This window comes from Mixophyes fleayi, chromosome 2, assembly GCF_038048845.1.
Source record: "Mixophyes fleayi isolate aMixFle1 chromosome 2, aMixFle1.hap1, whole genome shotgun sequence".
Lineage (NCBI taxonomy): Eukaryota > Metazoa > Chordata > Amphibia > Anura > Limnodynastidae > Mixophyes > Mixophyes fleayi.
Window position 1 is genome coordinate 208,912,768 of NC_134403.1, and position 16,516 is coordinate 208,929,283.

The following is a 16,516-nucleotide window of genomic DNA, read 5'->3' on the forward strand; positions in this document are numbered from 1 at the left end:
TCTCTCATCTTAAATAATTTGGATGCGCAAATTGCAGTCTATTAATATTATGCTAAATGATATCATATTCTTATGCAAATCATGCAATGTACATTCAAAAACTGTACAATAAGGCTATTATTTGCAGCAAGAGATAAATACTGCTAGAAAAATATACATGTATATCTATTAATATGCCTACAGGTGCCCATTGTTACACTTAGAAATAATTTACAATAGTGTTTGAAGTATTGGCATTCTTGACACATTCTCTGGATCTGCTTTATATGCATTCTGGAAAAGTAATCTACATTTACCTTAGGGAAAGATGCTAACCTTACAATAGCATGTTTGCTCAACTGCTTTATTTCCTTCTCAAATTTGCATACAAAATTAATAAAAATAGAACCCCCTTTTCTGCCCTGTTGACATTTGAATTTATGATAAGTATTGAGAAACACTTAGCATACATATAATTGTATTCATGTATCACAACACCTCGCTGGGTAAGATTAGAATACAAATAAAATATCTGTTACAGCTGATGTAAGATCATTTTATATAGATGATTTTATAAGATAAAGGGAACATGAGCTGCACGCAATCTAAATTTATATGAATCTTTCCGTTCTTTTAGTGTATTTCAATTGAAATCTCACGATCCTAGCTTTAATTATAATTAATTTCATTTACTGCTATATATTTAGATAATTATAAGTGACCATTATCAAAATAAAAATGGGGTATATGTGTTTCCATAGTGAAAATGCTCTTTTATCTGATGCCAGTCTATTATGAATTATTAGCCAGACAGTTCAATTTAAAGGATGTGAAACTATGTATTACAGAACACATTAGCACTGATGTGAGTGAATTCTCTGTACAGCGCTGTGGAATCAGTGACGCTATATAAATAAATGGTGATGATGAATTTGTTTCACCACATCAATAACATTTTGCCCTTTCTAGGGTTTTAGTACCAAGGCATAACCAATTTTTCCTCTTCAACCCTTTGACCTTTTATATGGAAAAAATAATTGTGAAAAATAACTATGATATAACGTGATAACTGATTACATAGCAGGGGAGAGATTATGTGGCTAATTAATTACAAAGCTAGAATAAATCAAACTTTGAGCTGAAAGGATGAAAGGACAAAAATTATGCATTTAATTTCCCTATCTTTATTTTTAATGATGGTAGCTAATAGTATCCAAGTAGAGGGGACCATTAGGAGATAACAGCAATACCGCATAATGTAGGCCTCAAAGACTTCAATTTATTGATAATCTCTAATGATCTTATGTCCGATGATAACTCCCAACTTTTAATAAAAGCAGAAAAGTGTACTACTAATTTATTTTCAATTAGCAGTTAATCTCTTGGTAAACTCTTTCACACTTTGCCATTTAATTAATAAGCAATAGTTTAAAAGTTTCATTTGCCCTATACACAGGGGCCTCTCATTTATAATTTGATTTTCTTGAATGCTTTCTCTTTACTCACTCAACCTCTGACAATCATTTTGACTAAACATAAAATGGAAATATATCCGAAACTCCACAGATTCTCTTTCCTAAATATGCCAGCAACTTTTGTTAAAGAAAATGTTGGCCACATTAGTAATTCAAAGGTTTAAATCTGAAAAAGGATATATATATAATTTGCTTGTGTACTCTATCTTGCATATAGCGGTGTGGGTCTTATATACATACACAGAACAAGAAAAAGAGCCATGATATTTTGTTTTATGAGTCAAATATTGTGAGGGGCGATGTGCAGCCCCCTGGGGACTTCTCTAAATAATGTGAGTTGTCGCCGTAATAGAAAAACTTCAGAATGTCCTTCTCATGTTAAATCTACATCTTGACAAACAATTGTTTCAAGATTAGTCCACTCACTACTAAATTTTATAAACATATCCCTATATATATATATATATATATATATATATATATATATATATAGATCATTCCAATCTACAATCAGGATCATTATAGTTTACATCCTGCATTCTATATAGATCATCCCGATCCACAATCAGGATCATTATAGTATATATAATGCATTCTATATAGATCATTCCGATCCACAATAAGGATCATTATAGTTTATATCCTGCATTCAATATAGAACATCTAAATCCACAATCAGGTTCATTATAGTTTATATCCTGCATTCTATATAGGACATCTAAATCCACAATCACGCTCATTATAGTTTATATCCTGCATATTATATAGAACATCCCAATCTACAATCACGCTCATTATAGTTTATATCCTGCATTCTAAATAGAACATCCCAATCCACAGTCAGGATCATTATAGTTTATATTCTGCATTCTATATAGAGAATCCCAATCTTCAATCGAGCTCATTATAGTATATATCCTGCATTCTATATAGAACATTTAAATCCACAATCATGCTCATTATAGTTTATATCCTGCATATTATGCAGAACATCCCAATCCACAATCCGGTCCATTATAGTTTATATCCTGCATTCTAAATAGAACATCCCAATCCACAATCATCTTCAACATCATCAACATTTATTTATATACCGCCAGTAAATTTCAGACATGCTCATTATAGTTTATAGCCTGCATTCTATAAAGAACGTCCCAATCCACAATCAGGATCATAATAGTTTATAGCCTGCATTCTATATAGAACGTCCCAATCCACAATCAGGATCATTATAGTTTATATCCTGCATTCTATATAGAACATCCCAATCTACAATCAAGCTCATCATAGTATATATCCTGCTATCTCTATAGAACATCCAAATCTACAATCAGATTCATTATAGTTTATATCCTGCATTCTAAATATAACATCCCGATTAATTCATGTCCTCTCAGATCTGCCCATCATATTTTTTCATTTTGCAATCAAAAGTATTTAACCATGCTAATTTCTGTGTGACTGTATAGACCAGTGCAAGTGCAAAAATCAGATCTTCCGTATTAAATTAGAATAAAACAGTTAAAAGAACATGCTAATAGGGCAAATATTATATTTAATACACTGTATGTGGCAAAAGTAGTTATTATCCATATCAATATAACCAGTATGCCAACAAATAGTCAGTATACCTCCATATAGCCTCACCACCCTAACACATAGCTTATATACATGGAAAATACATATGTAGCCTCTATGGCAGCACATAGCCAATATATACATATTGTTTAATATGCCTCTATATAATATATAGAAGAATAGGAGGCTGTGTTGTATAACCTCTTGTTGCTCCCACTGTGTCGGATCCAGCGGCTGTAGTTGTCTTTCCATTTGTCTTTTTCTGTCTCCTTCCTACTCCTGTCTCTGCTTATTTAAAATCAGATAGAGGGACTATATGGGGTGGAACTATATGACAGGAGACTTGGATCTGTGAACCTCAAAAAAACAAAAAACAAAATGGTGGAGTGTACAATGTAATACATCCCAATCCCTGTAAGAGTAAGCCACCATCCCAAACCATAAATCTCCCAATAGGACCATGATACTGTTAAGGCACAAAGGTGCATAATGTGAGCAATTAGCCTGGTGCCACCGTTTTATGATTCTGTTAAAAAGTGACCCATAATGCTTGACAAAAAATCCTCTAAAACGCAGTAGCTTTGACCCCACTGTTAAAGTATTCTCAGTCATGTTTTTCTGCAGATTTGAGTTTAAAGGTCAGCTGTTGTCCATTTCACATTAGGTACTGAAAAGTTTAATGTTGTTTTCCTCAATAATTTTACAAACAGGTAGCCTGGTAAACATAGAACTCCTGCTTCTCCTAGGGTCACACCCAAATCTCCAACATTTTTAGTTAACAATTTATTTACATTTTTACATGTACATTTTTTAATGTCACTTACATTTTGTTTGGTGCTAACAGATTTTCGGTTAATGTCATGGAGAAAGCAATAAAGTAATGTCCAACGCACTCTGCATTTTATTCTAGCGTCTAATGCAAAGAATACTTGAATTAAGGCTAAGGTGGCTACTAAGTAATATCTAGAATACTAATTCAGTCATCTTTGAGGTCCAGATAGTGATACATTTAAACAGTTGTCATCAGATTAGTAATTTTGTAAAGCACTGAGAAATTTAGTTGTGCTATAAAAATAAACAAAAAATACTCTAAAAAATAAACAAAAAATACTCTAATTGTTACTTCAGGCTCTGAGCAGAAATCCATATATCTTGAAGCTTGTAAAATACACTCCAGCATAATCTGTATTTTTCAGTCAGCATGGGATCTCTAATCATGTTTTCTGTAGAGATTTCTTTGTCCTAAGTGTTTATTCTACTTTGCAGAACTAACATTATTCAGAAATTAAAAAAAAAAAAGAAAAGAATTCAGGGAAGACTCAAAACACTTTCTTTCGAACGAGGTCAAAACCAGACCAGTTATCATTTTGATTACAACAATTTTACACATTCCCCCACTGTTTAAAAATGTAAAACCAAATTGTAGGTGATTTAATATAGTTAGTTTAAACGATGATTGCAGAAATTTTAAGTCCATTACATAGCATATCCAAGGAATACTACTGCAAATTAAATCACTGCTCCTTTCTTAATGCACAATATTATTAGCATACCATTATCGTCATGACAATGAGAGGTGGTCAGATCACATTTACATTATGGAGGGGTAATTTGTTATTGTGGAAATATGCACTCCCACAGCAGATTGACCAGTTTGAAATATTGTGCTCCATTTCTTGTTCAAATGCATCCATATTTTTTGGGAATCACCTGATTCTGCTCGTCAAGATGGCAGCATCTGTGGGAGGGTAAAATTAGGGCAGATCGGTCATTCTCGAAAAAAATCTACTCTCTTGTGTCTCGATTTACACTCACATGGCAAAATTACATTTCATTTTGCGGAATGAGATATTTAATTGAGATTCAAGGGGTGGAGATGGAGCATTCATGAGGGCATTCCCTGGTTAGTGGGTGGACACAGATCTTCTTTGTCTTTGACAAAGGACATTCAACAGGTGAATAGAAGGTTTTAGTAATCAGGAGTCAATACTTTTAGTGAGACTAATTTTTTTAATCTATTTCCAGGCTCATTTCATCTGTGTTTATGTATGTACATGTGTACAAATGCCCATGTACTAAAATGACACATATAATAAAGACAATGTCATTGTCTTCTCATTCTCATGATTCATGTTAAACATGCTCTAAGAAACAAATTGTAAAGTTTAAATCAAATGAAAGAAATTTTCCTAAAATGGTAGTAGGTGGGACTTTGAAGTGACATATTTCCTTTTTTCATGATGTGCATTTCCAGCCAGACCTGCAATCTCATGAAACTGCAGTGTGTGTGTGTGGACCCAAGCATGAGCACAGCAGATAAATGTATGCATTTGCACAAATAGATGTAGTGTGATGGCCCATTTATACATAACATCCGGTGCTGTTTCTTTGGAGATTTGACACAGATGTCAGTCTCTATCTACATGAAGCTTTAATAGCTACATTTGCTTTATAAGAAACAGAACAGCAGAATAGGAGATATGCAGTAGAAACATGGTTTATGTGACAACATGAAAAAAAATGTCTGGTAATTAATTTATGTACAAAGAAGAACTACATAGCAACTCTTTCAATTGAAAAATATGCTTGTGCTCTGTTCATCATACCATTCATTACTGAGTCCACTGGTGAATAATATGAGGTTGAAAAAAAGCACTATTATTAAAGGTGTGATATTGGAAATGTTTTCCAGGAGCTGTACAATGTATTTACTATGGTGTAAATGCACCAACATAATGAGATTTTCCCTTCCTGTGATTTTGTTTAGAACATATCTATTACACGCAGAAATTAATATGCCACAATACCATCCATTCCATTGTGGAATCTAGGATCGATCCCATTGTATCAACTAAAGACTGGCGTTAATCTGTCTCTCTTAATAAATGATTGTATTAATGCCTAATTTAATACATTTTTTATGTTAACTATACATATGCATTAACCTGTGAAATAATGTAAATATACAGTTGAAAAGGACATATATTTTTCTATGTTTTTCTGGTGAGTGTGAGAACATGAATGCAAGGATGTACATAAGGTTAGCAGCAATTATTAACCCCTTTTCTGACAGTTAGAGCAATGAAGGAAAATATCAGTCTGCCATGCATTCACTCTTATGTCAAAGATACGTTCATTGTGCAATATTTATTCTTATTTATTTTGCTAAATGTCCTACCAACTAAGCATACAATTAGTAATGTTATTTCAAAATGGCAATTAAAAATTAATGGATAGGTTTGCACAATTCAGATTCTCTCGGTTTTATGGAAGTTTGTTTTCCACTATTGTCTCCTGCTTGAGCACAAGTGATAATAAGGCAGGTAGTAACAACACGTATACAGTCATACTTCAACAGTGATATTTTAAAAAGTCAGTAAAGAAACTGCAAATATTTGGCACCTAAAGATTTGTGATTATTTAACACAGCCAATATAACAGTAACTTTCCAAATGTATTAAATCCATGTGCCCTGAAGTTTACATTAATGGTCTTCCCAGGCTTTGCTAGATAGCAATTGCAGAATTTAAGTAGCAATGGTTCAAATTAGAAACATCTTCATTGCTCGCCATGGTTTTACAGTAAGTCAGAAACATGGAAGACGAAATGGATGTCTGAAGGGTTTATTATCTTATATCTCATTTGTACTTTTACAACGTATTATTGTTAACTGTATATGTACTTAAAAAGCAGACAGGTCGATTTTAACATTTGTTTTTCATGTATCTTTTCTGATTTGCTGCCATCTTATTAAATTACCGGAATGTCTATTTGCCATTGCCATAGATAAAATAGTATAGGCAGTAAAAACAAACATCATCAATTGAAAGAATTATATGTATCATTGGAGTAAGAGAAAGATGTCCACTATAAGCCCTAAATATATTCTTATTTAAAACAAGTGCCCTCTTGTATTTACTCAAATTCTTCCTTTAGCAACCAAGACTCAACAGAGCAATGAAGAGTAAACTCTCTAGAGCAAACTGTGCTTGTAGAATTCATTTGCATTCAGTAATTACCTTGTTACTGTTCTACTTTCCAGCAGAAGTCCCTGGCAGAGAATCTCAGCTTTTGGTCTTGACTAAGAGTGAATGCGCCTTTTAAGCAAGGGCTTAAACCACAATATGGAGCGTCGATAAATAGTTGTACACGTTTCTTAATTTTTGTCCGAGTATTTTGTATGAATCGATTTGTTTTAAGATTGAATTAATAAAGCATTGTTAAATATATAAGCTGAGCCAATGTGTTTGCATGTTGTTTTTTTCTGAGTGCGGGTTTATTTAAAGTGCCCCGAGGAAAGCATTAATTAGCATATTTGGCAATTATGAAGCAATTAGCACTTTATGGTCTGGCAATAATAAAGTTAATGTGCTAGTGATTTATTTAAACCTATGCAAGCTGCAAGGGAATAGTTGGTCTCATTTTAAAGAACCAACATATGAAAGCAGCAATTATTACACATGAGTAGGAAGACATAATACCTTTATTTTTTATTTTTTCAGTTGGTAAACACTTATCCTCATCATTCTTCATCAAAGAGTCCCTTTTTACTATAGATATTACAGGACATAATACAATTTTACAAACATTGTAGAAATTAGGGCACATTTCGAGGTGGATGCATATGTGCCTTTGGCAAGTGTAGGAAAAGATTCACGCAAGAAATTTACATCCATGTTGACACATCCTGCAAAGCAAACAACCCAAAAAGATTAGTGCTTATGCCAACCATACACCTTGGGTACCAGTTTGGGTATGTATGTCTAATGGAATCTTTACACAAGTGTAAGGTGAATGGGTTAGTACTAAACACAGAAGAGACATTAAGTTATTTGTACATGTTTTAATGCATTGCTATGTACAAGTTGTGTGTTAATGTTTGTCAGATACACAAGAGAGAATAATGTCTATGAATAAAATCTCACATTCACCATATTTTTTTAAAAAAATGACACTTCACATCTGTAGTTTATCCTGTTTAAGATGAAATGTAAATTGTATTTTCTGCTGTCCTTATGGAAACAGCTAATAAAGAGAAGTTTGCTAAATAACTTAACTATTGACCCAATGTAGCCTTAATGTTAATGAAAGAAGTACAGTATGCTGGAGGGCAGACCACAATCAGTCAGTAAGAAGAGGTTAGATAATGCTGTATATATATATATATATATATATATATATATATATATAAATATATATATATCTACATACTCAATATGGCTCTCCACCTACAAGAGATACACCTCCTGAAGGGCATATTTGCTTACGCGTCCATGTGTAACTGAGAAGCAGTTATGTAAACACGTCTGTACTGGGCCTATGCTTGCCTGATCTTTCCCTCTCCCTCTTACCAAGAAACCAAATTTTCAGCATTGCTTAAGTGGGGGCCAGAACCTGACAGGCCGAAAGAAAATCACTCAAACATACTGTCTGTGTTTTTTATATAATTACATGTGTACGACTTATTTCGCTCAAGACAACTTTAGTCTAAGATGATTGCTTCTTGTTAGGTTTAAATTAGTAGGGTAGTTTAGGTTAATTATATAGCTCATGTGAGTCAGATATGGGACTGTGGGCTGCCCTACTGCTAATCAAATTAGATTAAGATTAGGCTGTTGCTTATAAATATTAAGACTATTTCATGGCTACTTTAAAATTAGTTTGGTGAAACAATGAAGCCAGTATTCTCTGTAAGATGATGGACTATTTTTAGTACTGGAGTTCTCAAAAGATTAACATTTTATCTCTTTCATTTAGAGATCACTCACCTTAGAGTGAACATTGGCAGCTGCAGTGCACAGGAAAGGTCTTTTGTTTTTGATAAATTCCTTGGTGAGCAATGACGGTCACTCTACTTAATGAATTTCTCACAAAATTGTCCTTAAACCACTTTTACAGCATGATGTGTAATTCCATGTAGCATGTCTTAGGTGTCCATGTATCCCAGTATTCCTAAAACAGTCCCGGCAATAGAAATATTTAATTTGGATTTTATTTTTCATTTTTATTTTTATTATGCAGATGACAGATGCACGTAAATGAACAGAAATACTGTGTAAAGTATTAAAAGGTCAATCTAATAATCATCATCCTATAGGACTGCATTTATGGGGAGTAACTATCTGCAATTTTTGGCTACAACTACAACAATTGACAACAGGACAGTGCACTAAAAGCACTTCATATCTAGTGGAAGGTATGCAGATGTTATCATGAAACAGACAAATATGAAAAAAATATGTTTCAAAGAAAGACAAAATAACACAAACAAAACGTATATAAAAACAGAGGGGCACAGTGTCTAAGAATAGCTACAATTAACCTGTCCATATGCATACTATTATTACCCTTAGTGAGAACATTCAGTGCCACTCCTGACCTTGGATCCATGGGAATTAGTGTTGCTGCATATCAGGGGTCAGCTAAAATCTAATGAAGCCCAGGTGTGAAAATCGTGCATATATATATACACATATATATGGCAATAGGGGCGTCATTGTGGGCCCTCTGGGGTCCCTTAGTCAGTTCTCTATTGCGACACCACTGACTTCTGCATACATCATGGATAGTTTTTGTATTCCATCCATTACAGTAGCTTTAAGGAAGAAAATGGTTGCGCCAAAAGTTCCATTATATTTTAAAGTCACTAATATTATGACAGGTCTACTTTTAGAGTGATGGCAGCTTAAATGAATATTTTGGGTGTAAATCAGGCTGTCTACCTTATCTGACATTGCACTATATATTTTTACAATATAAAAATTATATCAAGTTGCTCAAGACAAGCACCAGAATTCTGTGGTGTATTATAAGTATACAGTATACATACATAATAATAGTATACGTGGTATAATAATAATAAGTATACAAAAATGTATTAATGTGGAAACAAATATTTAAAATAATTTTGTTCCCCTTAATGCAAATATGTTTGTTAAAAAACATAATTTGTATACTTTATAGAGCATAGGGTATGCATATATCAATCATTCTTGTATGGTTACACAATTGAGGTGATTTACTAACACGATGAAAAAGTTCAATTTTTTTTTATTGAAAATATTATACTGTTTTTTGCATAAATATACAAATAACCAGACATAAGACATTACATTTCAGTGTACTGTTTTGCCGCACAGCTGAAACACAATACACTGTGACGCATAAATCAAAACATACTTTATAGTACAATACAAGACATATGGCACAAGATATGACATCCTACACTATACATCAAGTACAGCACTATTCATGCATCACTTCAACAAGACAACTGTTTAAAAAAGTAATGGATGTGAAGGGGAGGTAAATGAAAGGGACGAGGGAGGGCGATCACAGACCCGAAGCCTTATTGATACACATATAACGGGAGGGTGCATAAATAAAGGCAAGACAGTCAACAAACTTCAAACAGTGTGATGGGGATAAGAAAGGAAGGGGGACGGGAGGGGGGAACATGGCACCCATGACTTTATTGGAAAACAGACACATATAAAGGGAGAAGGGGAAGAAACAGAGGTGTTTAGTGCTCTTCTTCTTCTTCTTCAGTACTGTACATGATGGAACAGTCTTTTAGCAGGCTGTAGATCAGCCTGCAACAGTCCTGGATAGACAACTTCTCCCTTTTTAAAATAAGGCAATTCCTTGTGATTCCTTGCATCCTTAAAACAGTTCATAAGGCGCCAGGCCTCCAGGATTGTCCCGTAAGTATGGGTGCCAGGAAATAATACATAAAATGGCGAGAGGTATGAAAGGCAATTACTAGGCACACTATCTCTGAGTTTATGTTCCAACAGTGGCTGTGTGTAGGGGCAGTTTGAAAAGATATTCTTTAATGTGTCCCTGCTGACAATGTAACAGGGGCAATGGACATATCTGCACAGATTAAGGGAGTGCATTAATGTCCTGAGGGACAACCCCCCCTGGATAGCCATCCAAAGCAATTCTTAATAGTCTTTCAAAAACTGAATTAATAATATTCCCACCCAAAACAGAAGCTTCCTGCCTGACATTTCTATTTCTGTTGATAACATGACCATAAATTCCAACCTGCAAGATTGCTGGCTACGTATAATCCTTCACTCACAACAATCCTTTGTTACCCACATCGACTGTATATTAAAATTATGTTACATACATATAAAGAACATTTCCAGAATACGCACATATCTCACATAAGACACTGCAAAAACTTTAAATTATGCACTCATTATCTCCCGCATTGACTATTGTAATTCCCTCCTTACTGGACTTCCCAAAATCAGACTTGAACCCCTACTATCTATTTTGCATGTAGCTGCTAGGTTGAATTTCCTTGCAAACCATTCTTCCTCTGCTGAGCCACTGTGTCAGTCTCTACATTGGCTGCCTGTATTTCAACGAATCCAATATAAAATTCTTCTACTAACATACAAGGCCGCCAACAAAATTGCACCGACATACATTTCCTCACTGGTCTCAAAATATCTCCCTACTCGACACCTCCGTTCTGCACAAGATCTGCGTCTCTCTTCCACTCTCATCACATCCTCCCATTCTCGGTTACAGGATTTTTTTCGGGCTGCACCCACTTTGTGGAATTCTCTCTGTCACACAGTAAGACTTTCCTCTAGTCTCCAAACCTTCAAGCGTTCTCTGAAAACCCACCTCTTTAGACAAGCTTATGATATTCCTCAACCACCATCTTAATCTCCCCTATTACCACCCTCTACACAGCTAACGCAAGACAACAGCCCTCTGACCAATATTGGTACACACACAGCCCACTCAGTACTTTTACCTTTGCGTTCTAGCTGGTCCAGTGTGCAATATGATGTAGCACATGTCCTTGTGTTTCAAACTCCCATTGTCCCATAGATGTAAGCTTGCGAGCAGTGTTCTCTTACCTCTCTGTCTGTATGTATTACCCAGTTTTGTTTTATTAACGTTTGTTTCCAATTGTAAAGCGCTACGGAATTTGCTGGCGCTATATAAATAAATGATGATGATGATGATGATGATAGCTGCCTGTCAGCCCCTTAGATGCCACATTCTCCCAAACATGTTTTCCTGTAGCTAAAGGAAGTCCATTGTGTCCTTAGCTCTGATGAGCTTGTGGATAGTTTTATGCTTTCACAAGTCTGGTATAATTCTGGTTTAATGCTCTGCATTTCTCATTGGTTGCTATGAGTAACACTTTTGCACTGTTATTAAGTCTCCCCTTTTTGTTATAGAGACAGAATGGTCTATATAAAAATTAACTTGCGTAAACAAAGAAATTTACCAACAGACACATCTAACAAACATTGACAATTTTCACGATTTGTTGAGACTGGCAATGAGCAAATGAAAAGTAAATGTCAGCTCACTTCAACTTTACTTTATTAGATACAAATAAGGAAATATTTAGTTGTGTTTTATAAATTCTTTCATCATTGACAAATTAGTAACTTTAGACTGTGTGAAATGTGTGCTAAGGCAAAAGCATTAAGGTTTATATCAGTCATATATGTTTTACAGCATTTAAAAAACCTTTAAATATAGTAATGTGTAGTTTCTCTCCATAATACTAGATACCCGGTTATGCAATATTTATTTCACTGGGCATGTTGGTCATGTTTCTACAATAGACATTTTTTTCTATTTCAAATTTAACATTATTAACTATGCAATACATTCAATATGGATAATAGAATGGACAAGGAATGGGAAACAGTTTTACAAAATTAGAAAGATCAGAGGGAGCTGAGGGAATAATAACAGATTGGAGCATAAAGAGAGATATAGATGTAGAACATTGTCTAAAGTTCAGCAATGACAACACTGACCCATGGAAAAGTGATCTAGAGGTACTACAGGACTATCGTACAGGTTCACGGAGAAGCAGTCAAGGGGATAGTCGCAAAGCGGAGATTAGAAGAGACACAGATAAAAACCTCAGGGAAACAGTGAGGACATGGAAGCAAAGGTGGAAAATCAATGAGCATGGATAACAAAGGTTAGACAAAATGAAGTATTTTCTCTGCAATGCATTAGTGCTATACGGGAGAGCTTTTAAAATGTCAAGAATATAAAAAAGGAAAGAAAGGTTCTGCATATAGATACTCAGTGGTACATTATTCCAAGTCTGAACTTTTCTGAAACTCTGCAAAACGATATCAGGGCACTTATTATTGCCAGGAAAATCATATTTATTTGCGTTAGAAATGCCCTTTAATAATTGAAAGCGTAGACATATTTTGTTCTCTGGAATTATCTCTCGGACATAAACTACTGAAAATAAAAGAAAAGTGCATATTACAAACAGATGAATACAAAAAGAGCTGAAAACCAGCTTTCAGTTAAAAAACAATAGCCTAAAAACATGCAGGTATCCAGTAATCACTTGCCTGTGACATATACAGCTTTTTATACTGTAAGCAGAAAACTCAGAGACTATGGGCTAGATTTACCAAGCTGCGGGTTTGAAAAAGTGGGGATGTTGCCTATAGCAACCAATCAGATACTAGCTATCATTTTGTAGAAGGTACTAAATAAATGAAAGCTAGAATCTGATTGGTTGCTATAGGCAACATCCCCACTTTTTCAAACCCGCAGCTTAGTAAATCTAGCCCTATGTCTGGCTAAGAGACATGAATGTTGCTATGTGTCCTAACATTGGCATATACAAGCGTTGGTAGTCAAATTTCCCATGCTGAATCTGTTGACTCTTACCCTGTCCAAATCGAAATGGTGACAAGGTAAATGTCAACGGATTCATTCTGCCCACATGTTTAAAATGTAGATATTGTGACTGTCGACAATAGTTACAATGCCAATTTTAAACAAGCAATACTGACAGGTCCAGCAGCATAAAACAGCTATAAAAATAAATGCTGCACAAAGGGTTAGACATAAAAAATGTGTGTGTCCCCCACTCTGCCCCGTCAGATTAACCCTAGTGCTGCCAGCCTACTGCTGGTACTAGCAAAATCAGGGGGACAAAAACCGTGGGATCCCCCAGATTTTACTAGAACCAACACCAGGCTGTGACAGTCATTTCTAGTGGCACTATAATAGGGGAATTGGCAGTGTGGCATCCCGCTGCCATAATAACAACCAGCCCCATTCTGGTAAGCATGGAATTGGAATCCCTAGGAAAATGGGGTTCACAAAAAAATGTGCCCCCCGCCAGGGAAACCCAGTCCTGTGCTGAAACCACTAGGGCACTTTGCACACCCCTGGGCGGTGGGTGTGGGGTAGTAAAATAGAATCTAATATTTTGGTGCACTATGGGTCCCAGCACTATGGGTCCCTATGGGTCCCAGCAAGCCCAGGCTCCCATTAACAGTCTGGGCATGCTGGCTATTGTAGTACTGCAAGAAACCACAGATTCATGACTGCCAGGGCATGCTGGCACTTGGAGAACCACAAATGCCCTGCCACCCAGGGACCTCTAGTGCCCTAACATAAAATTCAAATAAACCACACACCTTGTTTTACCAATAAAGTTATTTAAAAAAAAAATAAAAAAACTTCAGAAATACTCATCAACCACCAGTTTCTTCATCTGCAAGATTTTCAATCTTGTAAACTTTTAAAATAGCACCTAATAAATGTAATCCAAATGGTCTGTTGTTGTCCAAAATAACCCTCTAATAAAATCAATATCAGGGAATAAATGTATCAAGCTGCGATTTTTTTAACAATTTAAAATCGCCGCAAATCGTGCAGATAATTGGCGATTTGAAGGGCAAACTCGCCATATGTATTAGCCAGAGATTTTGAGTTGCCTAAATCCAATCTCTGGTGATTTGTGTTAATTTTAAAAACCCTATTTCTCCCATGTTAAAGTCAAACACGCAGGAAATTAAAATCAAACTTGCCCGAGTTTGAATTAAAAATCGCAATATACAACATGCTGCTTTCTATAGGCGAGATTGGCAAACACATCATTGTTACACTGCAGTGTTAAAATAACATGAGGCATAATGGATGTTTGAATAAACCATCTTTTTTGTTGTAGAGGGGCAAAAATGATTATGAATTTTCTTATGGGGACCTGCCCTCATTGCTTGTTTAATGTTGGCATTGTAATTGTCAACATTAGTACCATCGACAGTCACTTTGCCAACATTTTAAACATGTGGAAAAAATGAATCTGTCACCATTTTGGTGTGGACAGGATAAGTGTCGACAAATTCAGCGTTGAAATATCACACCCAACTCGATTCAAGCCAAATGATTGGGTACATACAGAATGCACATCCTTCTCATATAACTCTACCTTTTGATGTGACTACTAGCAAGCAATTACCATCAGTAACTGCATTGTGTATGTTGGTCCACAGAGTGAATAATATGGGATGACATTCGGGGAGCCACATTTTTGGCAATTTTGATTCTAAAGAAGATATCCGTGAGGAGAGATGCAATATATATATATATATATATATATACCTAGGCACTTCAATAATAGCAATTTGAAATGGTCACAGAAATTTGCCCTACAAAATCTTACTTCAAGCCAGCTCATCAAAAAAGGGAATGTCACTCCCCACAATACACAAATTGATCACATATATAGAGAGGACAAACATTTTAAAGACTAAACTTTTAAAAGTAATTATTTTTAAAAATAAATGATAAACTGCCACAAAGCAATATAGAATCCAGTAAGAAAATATAGCAGGATTCTAAATTAAAGAAGCAGGCTCCCAATATATTCTTTCAGTTACTTAAAAACACATTTAACGCTAGTATATTATCGTCATCAAAATTATATTGCACTAAGAAAAAATCTGCAAAATAAGTTTATTGAGTATTGTATATATAAACAACATAAAGTGAAATCAAATGTATAATAAGCACCTTCTATTTGTTAAGGGCAGAGTTGTGCATGATCCTCAATGGATAGAACTGCTTTGTGAGATGTTCATCTTTAGCAGACACTTTTTCGAGGAACTTGTTACATTCCACAATACTCGGTTGCCCCAGGACTTAAGCTCGGGTAGTAACAGTTGTTGAACTAGCACTTGCCCAGTGGAATGGACAGAACACAGTAGGAAGTAGTGAGCAACCAGAATTCTGTTGACAGAACTCATATCCAGATAGGCAGTGGTTAATGTGAATGATATGGCACTTGCCAGGTGGAGTGCACAACACACGGTGACAGGTAGTGAGCAACCAGGATGTTAATAGCAGAACTCAGAGCAAGATAGGCAAGGGTTAATGTAGAGTAACAGACAGGCCTAGATCAGGAGCAGGAGAAATCAGCAGTTCCTTTAAACAAGCCAGAGTTCAGGGCAGACAGAGATATAAGAGCAGATCCGTTAAACAAGCTGAGGTCAGAATGCAGGAGAAGACAGCGGTTCCTTTAAACAAGAAAGAGGTCAGAGCAGGTAGAAACATGACAACAAATCCATTTAACAATATGAGGTCAAGAGCAAGAGAAGATAGAGAATCTTTAGAACAATCCAGATCAAATACTTAGAGCAGGTCAGGATACAAGGCACACTAGGTCAAGC